This window comes from Ornithodoros turicata, chromosome 1, assembly GCF_037126465.1.
Source record: "Ornithodoros turicata isolate Travis chromosome 1, ASM3712646v1, whole genome shotgun sequence".
Lineage (NCBI taxonomy): Eukaryota > Metazoa > Arthropoda > Arachnida > Ixodida > Argasidae > Ornithodoros > Ornithodoros turicata.
The window spans coordinates 144,964,485-144,975,000 of NC_088201.1; the positions used below are offsets into that span (position 1 = coordinate 144,964,485).

Below are 10,516 nucleotides of genomic sequence, written 5' to 3' on the forward strand. Positions count from 1 at the left end.
GAACTACCGGTTCTGAAACCTATCCCTGACATGTGTAGCCATCAGGGAGGAAACCCAAGGGCTGCGGTGGAAAAGACAAACACACACGGGCTATGTTCTCAATGTGTGTCAGCTGCTCTGGCTACTAAGAAGAACATGTTCCAAATTAATATAACATGGCTTGACATCATATGCCGGCAAAAGCTAACCAATAAAATTAGTAGTTAAATGTACAATACGTAAACACTTTCCATAACATGACAGTTCCCTTTCTGCATTTATGCGCTACCATTCAACCCGCATAAACAGTGTACTGAATGTTTTTATAGCATTACACGTCGTTTGACAGAACTTGAACAAGATTACATAGCACACGATAGAAGTAGAGTGAACATAATGTGGCAGAAAAAATGGCTAGGAAGCAAGTGAGCTGGTGAAGATGATGCATATGTAAAACCCCGTGACTAGGGAACAAAAAGGGACGTGTTTGTGTTTGTCCCTTCATGTTCCTAGTCTTGGGGTTTTACATCATGCATAATGTGCAGCCTTCCATTCACGCTTAATGGCCGTGGCAGTAATGCATGAAGGCCACTGCTAAGTTGTGTTGAGAAACACCACTTTATGTTTGCCATGTCTAAATGAAACGTACCTGACCTGATCCAAATTTACCGTTCTGAGTCTGGAACACACAAAGAGAAAAACGCAACACACGCCACAACATTAACAGATAGACAAATGAGCTGTGGCGAGCTCCACCTTGGGACAAAGTCAACAAGTAATTCACCAAAAGTCAATGAGCACCTGAAATGTAACATCTCTGACTGGTAGCAGGACGGTCCACGTTCAATTCCTGGTGCTAGCACTGACTGGCTTTTTCATGAATTATTTGTTGAAGTTTCGATGTACTTGAGAACCATTCGTCAACCATTGTATCCTCATGAGGTGATGAGGGTTTGTCATCTCAAAGAGACTCCCTTTCTGCCATGTGTCCTTATGGATGCTCATCACTGCAGAAAAAAAGAAAGAAAAAGCATTTAATGACAAGAAATGGATAGTCGTATTTACTGTATAATGATTGTGCACAACAGAAAGAAGACTTTCGCACAGAAGGCTGTACTTCTTGAGGTCTAACATCAAGTTACAAAATTCCAGAATATATGACATGTTGTAAGGTAGAGAATAAGTAGAGTTATTGAGTTGTCGAGTTGAGTTGAGGGGGGAGTTGTACCCCCTTTTTATTTTATTATATATGATTGTGTAATTATTTTTATGTCTGTAGCAACCCTCGCTCTCTACATTACAACATGTTTTATATATTCCGGGATTTTGTAACTTCATGTTAGACATTAACAAGAGCAGCCTTGTGCACGAACGTCTCGTCTCATTAAAATTTAGATGCTCTCAACAGTTTTCTTTCTGTTATGAATCTCTATCGCAGCATACCTGCACATTGCTGTTCTACGTACTGTGACTTTGCAGTAAGGGTATGGACTTTAGGTAAAAAGACTACACAGCACTCCTCAGGTATTTTTGCCTATCAAACAGTATGTATGTATGCAGTATGCACACAGTATTTGTGCACCAGACCCACTAAAAATGTAGTGAATGTGGCATTGCCCACCCACGGTAATGCACCAAGTTCAACACAATTATTGTAGAATCCAGGCATTTTAGCTTACATGTCGAGCCAGTACCACATCCAGTGTGAAGTTGTGACAAATAAATAGTTTCGATTTTTCTAAGCTCTCAGAACACAGACAGTGAATTAATAAGAGCAGACAATGTTAACATGAATTCTGGACTATTCTTCAATTAAAGGTTCACAGATAGTAAAGGCACCTTCCTCAATGGACGTTGATGACACTGAAAATTCTAAAACGTTATCAGAGGCGACATCAGCTTCTGTGTGTCAAAGGATTGTATGTCCAACAGTAATCCAACTAACAGTAACGAAAATGTGCAAAAGACAAATTAACTGAACTAATGTAACGTACCTTCTATATCAGACAGTGAAGCTTGTAACAGCCCATCCACAGGAACCAGTGTCCAGACAGCAAAAGTGCTTGAACTGGGAGATAGCAGCTAATCGGAATGGCGACCTTTGTTTTCCACCCTGAAAGCACAGGTTGTAACTTTGAGGGCAGATTTAAAAGTGGTGTCAAGATGCTTGCATGCGAGTGCACATGAAAAGTTGAACTTAGGTGAATACTCAAATTATAACATCACACTGTCGTACCTGTTGGTGGAGGTAGACTGCAACTAACGTGCCAGCAATTTCTTCATGCACCAGATGCAAGCCAGATCATGCTTCATTTCCGCCTTCAGCGTGCACCTGTGACAATTCAGAAGTTAGATTATCAATACTATTGTGTTGTTAATCGTGGTTATATCAGAGTAAGCGCAGTAGGACAGCTGCACGATTCATTAGGCTTGCTATTTTTTGTATCTGAACCTCGACTTACCTTTTTTGCTCTCGTTTTTTGCCTTGATCCTCCGTGGCACGTTCAAAATGTTGTGCGTCGGGCACCTCAGATTTTCATCCGACGATTTCGTGCCGATATTCCAAATTGCCTCTGGAGTCGCGCGTATAACCTATGATAACATTCGTTGACGAAATCCTTGCAGTGGAAATTAGCAGGCACCACTGTCAGCCAAGAGCTTCGCACTGCTTGGTCTTTTAGCAGCTTATAAAAGGTAACACTTGAATGCTCCGATGAATTGTTCTAACAGCGTAGCACGTAGCACCGTCGCATCTTCGACAACTTCGCCGTGGCATATCGCTCCAGCCCATAAAAGGCAAGGTCAGAACAAGGAAGTGCACTTTCCAAACGACGCCTTGCCAAAAAAAAAATATTCACATGCTTTGTTTCCGGCTTAGCAATAACATAACAGCTGTTCGCTTATGTACGATGCACAGAGTACGAAACGAAAGAAGCCAAGCGGCCAAGCCAAGAGTGCATGCCAAGCCAAAGACAGATAAACCGAGAGCAGTGACGTCGGTGCGCCCGTGCGCAGGGTTTGCCGACGGTCTGACGGCCGGGCGTGGGAACTAAAAAAACTGTTTTCTAAAAAACTACGAACAGTTGGAGCAAGATATTTCGCACACATATTCAGTGTTAGGTAATGAACACACAGCGCGAGTATCGCTCAGTTCCGCGGCACTTCAAAATCGGCATATCTGACCTTTAACATGGACCGTGATTATGCATTGGATAGGGACTACAAGAAGGGAAGACGCCAAAGCTAACCGAAGCGTAAATAGAGTATGTTTGTTTAAATTATAACGATATTCATCATTCATAACAGTATTCATAACATCAATTATATTCACAGGTGTAGAATAAGTAATTTTACACAATCTTTATAGTTTTCTCTTGTCGTGTGCATGCTTCTCTTAAGGGGGCACTAAAATGCAAAAACAAGTTCACTTAAAACTACGTTGCACGCTATGTTAATTTCGTAGTTGTTATCGTAATTCAAAGCTTTTGATTTCATTACGAAGCTACAATCAAAATTATACTGGGCTCTTTCTTGATTGGGTGCTAAGCAGTGAACGTTGCTTCAGGTCGTGCGAATGTGTTTTTAGCCCGTGTTGCGCGTGCACGTGTGTGCCACTCCATGGAGGAATCCCGGTGAAAAACATTATGCGCGTTGTGAAGTGGTCCGGCCTCTCTGTCCCAAGGACATGTAGATAAATGTCGTCAGTGAAACATTCGCGAGAACTGTTGTGAGCTACAATTCAGTGAGTCGGTACTAAAAAGCGCACCACTGCGCTTCATGCCGCGCATATGGAACACTACGATCGAACACGTTCCAAATCCGCACATCCAAGATACGTACGATACGTACGCGCGTGCTTCTCCTGCTGTCTCATCGGATGCCGCCAATGTTTGCATCTTGGAGATCCCATTCATTGCCGCCAAAAACGGCTCTGTTTTTATAGCGTTTTTCTTGTAAACAGTAGCGTTGTGTGAACTAATTTAGTTTTAGTTGTACTGATTAGTATGATATACATACTATGAAAGGTAGCCATAATATCACTAATGTCCCAAATGACACTAAGATTTCTGGTGTTATGACACCGTGGCAGCAGCAGCACTAATGTTCCAAATGACAGTCGCCAGAAAACAATGGGGTCACGCACGCGGAGGCTCGCGGAACACTGGGTGTTGTTCCATTAGGACATACTTTTCGCGCTTTTCAAGCCAATGTGCTTGCCTCATTGCAGAATCCGAAGCGTTACACGTACCCAAGGAGCATGATTGACAAGGCCTAATTTACTATATGCCTGAAACATGTACGTGAGTGAAACGTAAGTGAAACAATTTGAGTGTCTGCTGGATGCCGTAGCAACAACCCTGGAACTGTTCTGGGCGGTGAATATGAATGTGGTAAAACAGCGTAACCGCCGGCTCGCTGGCGGACGAAGTCCATGATGAAACACACCTGAGCACTTGTTACACGATTACATGAACAAACTCAACCAATATTTATGTTGTTCATGTTCGTATATTTGGTGTAGCCCATACTCAGGCTTGTTTCACCACTTCTCAGATGTTAGGCTACTTTATTTTATTAATGTTAGTTCAGCTAAAATCCACGTGAAAGTAGCAATATCAAGCTCGAAGTGATAATGTAGGTCTAATCAATAAACTGTGAACAAGTACGTTATACGACTTGCGATTTTCTTCAGTTTGGGGGCTTGGTACAGAGGGGTACCAGAGTACAGTGCACACCTGGTGTAGAGGTGCGGATTACATTTTGTATATTTATTTTATGCTGCGCGTTGTATAGAGGGCAACCTTAGCAGTATAACTGCTGGATCACGAGAGCAGAACAATCAATCAGCGAAAGAAATTCTACATCTACTTCAGGACATCTATACCAATACAGTATGGATGTTCAAGTGTTGCAGTAAATTGTTCGACTAGCGGTTGTACCGCGCGAGTAGAAGCGTCTCTACCCCCCCAGTTCTACCCCAAAAAGGCATGAAATTCGGGGGAACGCACTTCTACCCTCAAAGGTACGAATGTACACCTTTTTTCTTCGTGGACTGTAACTGTGTAAAAAGGTAGAAAAACAGGTAAGAAAATATTAATAGAAGTGCCTCAGCCGATACTTCGAACGGATAAGTTTTTTTTTCTTTTCTTGGGCAGCATCGTCATTATTTGCATATTATTTAAGTGGCTAGTGATGAGATGTCGAGGGTTCATGGATATGAAGGAGAGAAGGCAACCTTGTTGGTGCGAGAATTAAGGAGAACTGATTTAATGATATCCAATCGGGTCGAAGGCTCTGCAGCTCGCGCCAGGTGCAGAAGATCGTGGAGACGATGGCGAGGGGCCGCTCCAGTTGCCATTGCATTGGAGCAGCAGCATGTCCATTACTTGATGTGGGCGTGCATGCGTGGCCCCACGTAGCGGGCTGCGATGAGCTTCTGTGTGTCCCGGACTCCAGAATGAGACAGTGCGTGGAGCATGTCAAAAACTTGTCGACGCACTGTGACTGGAACAAACTGTCGCGGTGTTCCAAGTGACACGTCGCACGCTACAGCCGTTGCCGCGCCGGGGAGTAGCAGGTAACAATTAAGCCGGTAACAGAAACGAAAACGACAGATGACATGCATTAATTTAAGATCTGACACCTCCTTCCATTGCAGGGGCCATTGTGTTGCAGTGATCACTCCATTCTCTCACCAATCCGAACGCATGCAGTCAATATTCCCTAATCCACCACGCGTCACCTACCGCATTAGTCGTAATTTACAAGACAGGCTAATAAGAGCTAAGATCAACAAACCGATGAAAGTTCAGGATGCCACCCCTGCAACGGAAGGAGGTGTCAGATCAGCAGATTAATGCAAACATGCCAAATAGTTCAAAGTACCAATTCACACTTCAAGACAAATGTCCTTGGCAACTTGGATTGCAATTCTTCCAATATCATCTACCTCCTTCATTGTAACACTTGCAATTCGCAATATATCGGCCACAGAAAAACTTCATCCATAATTCGGTTCAACAACCACAGGTCTGATGTAACTAAAAAGCCCAACCTCCCAGTTTCGCGTCGCTTCAATCAACCTGAACACCCAAAAGCTGATGTATCAATCCATAACTTAAAAACCCGCGACTAGGGGACAAAAAAACGACGAAAAAAACGACAAACGGTCTTGTCTGTGTTTGTCGTTTTTGCGTCGTTTTTTTTTTTTTGTCCCCTAGTCTCGAGTTTTTAAGTTATGGATCTATACCACCAGCTCGTTTGCTACCTCTCTATCCTCTCGTTATGGATGTAACAATTTTTATTCTTGAGTCTAGATTTCAGTCCGACCGGTCAAGGGAACAACGCGAGTCATTTCTGACATACAAGTTTAAATCTCTGATAAACGAAGATCCAGCCATCCTCTTTACTATTCGTAGCATCAACACCATATAGAAAAAGCAATGACCCCTCTCCTCAATTGTATAGTTCACTTGGTGTTACCTTCTTTTTTTTTCAAATTACAACAAAGCCGGCTTTTCCATTACACCTTGGAACGCGAACCATCTCAACACAATACCCCAGATTATGTCAACCACAGGACAAGGACCCCACACGTGACCTTCCCGGAAATTTGCATGACTCTAGACGACAACCGCCAGGTGGCGAGCCCATACTCAACTGTGACGTCATTCAAGAAACCTACATAAGCCATAGCACGAAGTCATTTACAGGGTGTTGGAACGAACCGAAAATCGAAAAAGAAAACGCTATTTTGGTGCGAACTGGAACGGAATCGAAAGCGTATCCGTTTTTTCGTTTTTTTTGTTTGTTTTTTTTTTAGCTCAGGGGGGAAACCGAAAATTTTACTTAACGGTTTTCGGTCCAAGGAAAACTTCGCCGGTTTGGACTACGAATAGGCGAATGAAACTGACGTCGTTTGTTCTGAAGTCATGTCATGGATACTTTACGAGGGTTTGCGGTTACGGTGGAATGTATGTCCAAAAGCAAACAAGTGCAATTCAAATATGATATTTATTTTATATTTATCTTATATATTTTATATTTGTATTGCATTTGTTTGTATTTCTCTTCGCCCTCACCCTTTTCTCTTGCACCATATAACTCGTTTTTTTATATATCCTTCACCACTTGTAACACTGTTACAAGTTAGAAATACAAACAAATGCGATACAAATATAAAATATATATCATATTTGTATTGCATTTGTTTGTTTTTGGACATAAATTCCACCGTAACCTCAAACCTGAAGAAGTGCAGCCTACTGCACGAAAGTCTTGTTTTTTAATGTGTATATAGTAAACAGTTGATGCTCACTGTTGATGCTCACACCTGGCTCACTCCACGAACCGGACTCGCGTCGTCCCACCGCCACCTTTCCCGACAACTCCTTTCCCCGGGAGCAGATGACGGAGTTTACCATGACCTTTTTCTACACGTTGTGTCCCGTAACAGTTGCATACACTCTCGCTAGTCATATCCTCTCCCTTTCGCTATCATATAAGTACCTCTGGCTTAACCTCACCCCTAGCTAATCATGTAAATACCACGTGTCATCTTCAATAAGCCTAATATCTCGTTTGTGTTTCTTCTCCGTAATAATCGTCAAGCATCGGCTAACATCTAACTTACGGCCTACACCACCGTAGTAAGACCTACATTAGAGAACGCGGCACCAGAATGGTACCAGGGGTCGGATTCACAAACGCGATCGCAAGTTACGCTAAAATGCGCTAAGACGTCGTAGCCTGCGACGCGCGTACGACGGCGTCGTAAGCGCGATTCACAAAGCTATCGTAGTGGAGAGGGTATCCCCTTTGATGAGGAAGAGGAAGTTGCTCGCTTCCTGTCACGTGCACCTCGGAGAGAAAGCCAAAGGGTGCGAGACTATGTTTTTGCTATGGTAACGATGACTCAAATTTGTAATCGCACCAATAAGAGTCGTCCCGTTAGAAGAAGACGAAGTTGTTCGCCTCCAAATGTTTTGCTACTGCACGTGCTCTCGGTCTTTCGGTAGCCATAATGGATGCCATGCAATCACAGGCGAAACGCGTTCGATGACACAACAAATATATTCCCAGTATGTTCGTCTCGGTTAAGGGGTGGGTGAGGGTGTTTTGTAAGCGGTGTGTGGCACCCAGTTTTGCAGCTTTTATGACTTCTTTTGCCTTTCTTGCAGACAATTTGGAGGGGTGTTGGGGGTGTCTTAGCGGGGTGTAGGGGATGCTTGAAAAATCCCTGCGACCCGATATTACGGAGCACAAATTTGAAGCATTTGTTGAAGGTTACCAAGTAAAAAATTGCCTTAATATCACTTCGGGGATGGTCTCGAAGGTTATGTGGCAAAGTGCAATGCTTTGGCGCGTATTGCGGGGTCTTGGTTTGCCGTCTCCAAATCCACCGCTACCAAATAACGTCGCCATCTTTCTTCGTAAGACTGCTCGGGAGCTCTCGCAGGATTCCGCCGTAAGCTGCGAAGATCTTGCGACGCGCGCCCTTCGTGAATCTACACTTCGTCGTAAGTTTCCCGTACGACGGAGATACGACAGATTCCGTCGCACGAGCTCTTTGTGAATCCGACCCCTGCACTGGACGCACGTTGTATCCCTCGTGGCATGTTTCGAACCGATGCGTTCGTGTCATTGTGTCCGATTACTGCATTCAATGAAGTACGTCACTAATGAAACGAAGCTTCATTGTGTTGAGGGGTCTATGTCTGGAAGTATTTTTTTACTTGAATACGTGTGTAAGTGCAGTTTAGCAGCCAGGTCACAACTTACCATGCAACCAAATTATGCTGAATTTCATGACGGGATAACTCTGTGAGTAATAATCCGATAGAAACCAACCCGCTAAGTTTTGATAGCTTACCCGTGTAAACTTCTTGCTAACAAGGACATTGCGGATGGCTGATCTAAACTCTTGGTGTGGAGGGGCGTGCGAGAGAAACGGAGTTATTCTTGTACCCGTACCTTGCAGGCAGACTATCTCGCGAACGTGTGATGCTAGGACGTCGATCCTATGATCGTCGAATCGTCGATCGTCGGATCCTTATTTGATGTACAGTGGTGCCGAAGAACTTTATCTGCATGTTTTCAGTTATGAGCCCTTTGTTCTCTCGGGTGAAAAATGATGTAGTTTATCCTTACTAAAGTTAGCAATTAGTTTATTTCTTACTAACCATGATGATAGCTGTAGCGTCATTTACAGTTGTGCATAACTCATTAACATAATTTCCGGAGATGAATAATGTAGTGTTATCTTCGTATGATACTGTTTTGCACGTGAGGTGACGCGGGAGGTCATTCATGAAAGCTAAAAAAGGAAGGGTCCTAATTATAGAACCTTGTAGGACTCCTAATTGTACGCTTCTTACGTTCGAGTTAGTCTGTTCAATGGAAACGTATTGGTGTCTATTTGATCGATAACTTCTGATTAGAGCGAATGTCGTGCCACGTACCCCGTATTTTGAAATGTCAAGAACTGGAATACGGTCCCTTAAATCAAATGCTTTGGTAATTGCATCTATAAAAATTCACATGGTCAATAATTCGTATTCAATGTTCTGTTCAATATTTTCTGTAGTGTCTAACAAAGCTGTTTCCGTTGATTTTCCTTTCATAGAGCCATATTGTTCAGGTGAGAGACGTCCGAAAACGCCACCGGTCCCACCATACTTCGCTTCGTGCTTCCACGTGTCGACTGGGGACCGCCCGCTGGAAGTTCCACAGCGTCAGCGTCCTGATGAGCCCCCTCGCAGTAGAGCCACAAGCATTGGAATTGTAGAAAGACGTCGAGCGACCCAAGTTCTCCAAATGCTTGTACACCTGACATGGTTGGACGCACCCGTCAATCCTCTGAAGCCTGTCGTAAGTGACGACCTAAGGAAAATCCTTGATGTCCAGTCCACGGGCTGCTCCAGCAGCTGCCACTACGATATGGCATCCTTGGGAGAAAGAAGGTGTTGTCTTGTGGTTAGAGCCGTAGCCGTTCTTGTTGGCCACATTCGGAAACTGAATTGCTCACTCACGGCGCCCATTCACGGGAGCTCGAACAACGAGGTCCGATGGGCTCCCAGGGTTGGGGTCCTCGAGCGAGCTGTGGGGGTTCGACTGTGGAAAGGCAGACCTTTTCACATACCCTGTCTGGGCGCACGTTCTGAGGCCTCTGCTAGCAAGCACGATCCTCATGTCAGATTTCTGAGAAACCGTCGATACTGCGTGCCGTGCATGTCGCAGGCTACCACTCTTAAGGAGGTCGCACAGTCCGATCTGGCCGAAAGAAGCGAACTGCACACGGAGCTCTTGGTTCCAGCCTGCAACGGGAACAGCGTCGTGCTTGGCAATGCTCACGCTAAGCGAGGTGCTCGTTGAGATGAGCGAGTCCTCACCCATTGACAGGGCAGGACGAATATATGAGGTCTCCACAGGCTTGTCATCAGGTCCCGACCGTGGCACGGGTTCAGTAGTACAATATCTTGCCACGTATGCTTCCTGGCACTTGAAGCGGCCCTTTTGCTCGTCAGCGTCGTCCCTG

The 10,516-nt window shown here is 44.3% G+C and overlaps 1 long non-coding RNA gene across 1 annotated transcript; it reads right to left on the reverse strand.

The window, feature by feature from the left end:
- Positions 1 to 265: 265 nt before the first annotated feature.
- On the reverse strand, positions 266 to 2,846 carry LOC135370474 (uncharacterized). The gene is made up of 4 exons (XR_010415355.1): positions 2,442 to 2,846; positions 2,216 to 2,311; positions 1,974 to 2,092; positions 266 to 986 (listed from the first exon to the last, which is right to left on the reverse strand). It is a non-coding gene; the product is annotated as an uncharacterized LOC135370474 (long non-coding RNA).
- Positions 2,847 to 10,516: the final 7,670 nt, after the last annotated feature.